Below are 3,193 nucleotides of genomic sequence, written 5' to 3'. Positions count from 1 at the left end.
GACACCCGCTTCAAGGACACTGACTGCTATTAGCTTACACTGAAAAACTGTTTTTCTTTGTAAAGGCATGCTATGGAGACACCAGATATGAGTGGCAAAGTGCACTTGCTGAGGTTGACAGAGCACACGCTGAAGGCCTGACACCCGCTTTAAGGACACTGACTGCTATTAGCTTACAGCGAAAAACTTTTTTTCTTTGTAAAAGCACGCTATAGAGACACCAGATATGAGTGGCAAAGTACACTTGCTGAGGTTGGCAGAGCACACGCTGAAGGCCTGACACCCGCTTTAAGGACACTGACTGCTATTAGCTTACAGCGAAAAACTTTTTTTCTTTGTAAAGGCACGCTATAGAGACACCAGATATGAGTGGCAAAGTGCACTTGCTGAGGTTGACAGAGCACACGCTGAAGGCCTGACACCCGCTTTAAGGACACTGACTGCTATTAGCTTAGACTGAAAAACTTTTTTTCTTTGTAAAGGCACACTATAGAGACACCAGATATGAGTGGCAAAGTACACTTGCTGAGGTTGGCAGAGCACACGCTGAAGGCCTGACACCCGCTTTAAGGACACTGACTGCTATTAGCTTACACTGAAAAACTTTTTTTCTTTGTAAAAGCATGCTATAGGGACACCAGATATGAGTGGAAAAGTCCACTGGCAGAGGTTGGCAGAGTACACGCTGAAGGCGTGACACCCGCTTTAAGGACACCGACTGCTATTAGCTTACAGCGAAAAACTTTTTTTCTTTGTAAAGGCACGCTATAGAGACACCAGATATGAGTGGCAAAGTACACTTGCTGAGGTTGGCAGAGCACACGCTGAAGGCCTGACACCCGCTTTAAGGACACTGACTGCTATTAGCTTACACTGAAAAACTTTTTTTCTTTGTAAAAGCACGCTATAGAGACACCAGATATGAGTGTCAAAGTACACTTGCTGAGGTTGGCAGAGCACACGCTGAAGGCCTGACACCCGCTTTAAGGACACTGAGTGCTATTAGCTTACACTGAAAAACTTTTTTTCTTTGTAAAAGCACGCTATAGAGACACCAGATATGAGTGTCAAAGTACACTTGCTGAGGTTGGCAGAGCACACGCTGAAGGCCTGACACCCGCTTTAAGGACACTGAGTGCTATTAGCTTACAGTGAAAAACTTTTTTTCTTTTTAAAGGCACGCTATAGAGACACCAGATATGAGTGGCAAAGTACACTTGCTGAGGTTGGCAGAGCACACGCTGAAGGCCTGACACCCGCTTCAAGGACACTGACTGTTATTAGCTTACAGTGAAAAACTTTTTTTCTTTGTAAAGGCACGCTATAGAGACACCAGATATGACTGGCAAAGTACACTTGCTGAGGTTGGCAGAGCACACGCTGAAGGCCTGACACCCGCTTTAAGGACACTGACTGCTATTAGCTTACAGTGAAAAACTTTTTTTCTTTTTAACCCCTTAAGGACACATGACATGTGTGACATGGCATGATTCCCTTTTATTCCAGAAGTTTGGTCCTTAAGGGGTTAAAGGAACGCTATAGAGACACCAGATATGAGTGGCAAAGTACACTTGCTGAGGTTGGCAGAGCACAAGCTGAAGGCCTGACACCCGCTTCAAGGACACTGACTGCTATCAGCTTACACTGAAAAACTTTTTTTCTTTGTAAAGGCACGCTATAGAGACACCAGATATGAGTGGCAAAGTACACTTGCTGAGGTTGGCAGAGCACACGCTGAAGGCCTGACACCCGCTTTAAGGACACTGACTGCTATTAGCTTACAGTGAAAAACTTTTTTTCTTTTTAACCCCTTAAGGACACATGACATGTGTGACATGGCATGATTCCCTTTTATTCCAGAAGTTTGGTCCTTAAGGGGTTAAAGGAACGCTATAGAGACACCAGATATGAGTGGCAAAGTACACTTGCTGAGGTTGGCAGAGCACAAGCTGAAGGCCTGACACCCGCTTCAAGGACACTGACTGCTATCAGCTTACACTGAAAAACTTTTTTTCTTTGTAAAGGCACGCTATAGAGACACCAGATATGAGTGGCAAAGTACACTTGCTGAGGTTGGCAGAGCACACCCTGAAGGCCTGACACCCGCTTTAAGGACACTGACTGTTATTAGCTTACAGTGAAAAACTTTTTTTCTTTGTAAAGGCACGCTATAGAGACACCAGATATGACTGGCAAAGTACACTTGCTGAGGTTGGCAGAGCACACGCTGAAGGCCTGACACCCGCTTTAAGGACACTGACTGCTATTAGCTTACAGCTAAAAACTTTTTTTCTTTGTAAAAGCACGCTATAGAGACACCAGATATGAGTGGCAAAGTACACTTGCTGAGGTTGGCAGAGCACACGCTGAAGGCCTGACACCCGCTTTAAGGACACTGACTGCTATTAGCTTACAGCGAAAAACTTTTTTTCTTTGTAAAGGCACGCTATAGAGACACCAGATATGAGTGGCAAAGTGCACTTGCTGAGGTTGACAGAGCACACGCTGAAGGCCTGACACCCGCTTTAAGGACACTGACTGCTATTAGCTTACACTGAAAAACTTTTTTTCTTTGTAAAGGCACGCTATAGAGACACCAGATATGAGTGGCAAAGTACACTTGCTGAGGTTGGCAGAGCACACGCTGAAGGCCTGACACCCGCTTTAAGGACACTGACTGCTATTAGCTTACACTGAAAAACTTTTTTTCTTTGTAAAAGCACGCTATAGAGACACCAGATATGAGTGTCAAAGTACACTTGCTGAGGTTGGCAGAGCACACGCTGAAGGCCTGACACCCGCTTTAAGGACACTGAGTGCTATTAGCTTACACTGAAAAACTTTTTTTCTTTGTAAAAGCATGCTATAGAGACACCAGATATGAGTGTCAAAGTACACTTGCTGAGGTTGGCAGAGCACACGCTGAAGGCCTGACACCCGCTTTAAGGACACTGAGTGCTATTATCTTACAGTGAAAAACTTTTTTTCTTTTTAAAGGCACGCTATAGAGACACCAGATATGAGTGGCAAAGTACACTTGCTGAGGTTGGCAGAGCACACGCTGAAGGCCTGACACCCGCTTCAAGGACACTGACTGTTATTAGCTTACAGTGAAAAACTTTTTTTCTTTGTAAAGGCACGCTATAGAGACACCAGATATGACTGGCAAAGTACACTTGCTGAGGTTGGCAGA

The sequence above is a fragment of the Pelobates fuscus genome, chromosome 10 (assembly GCF_036172605.1).
Source record: "Pelobates fuscus isolate aPelFus1 chromosome 10, aPelFus1.pri, whole genome shotgun sequence".
NCBI classification, from domain to species: Eukaryota; Metazoa; Chordata; class Amphibia; order Anura; family Pelobatidae; genus Pelobates; species Pelobates fuscus.
Note: the sequence above shows the minus strand (reverse complement) of the source record.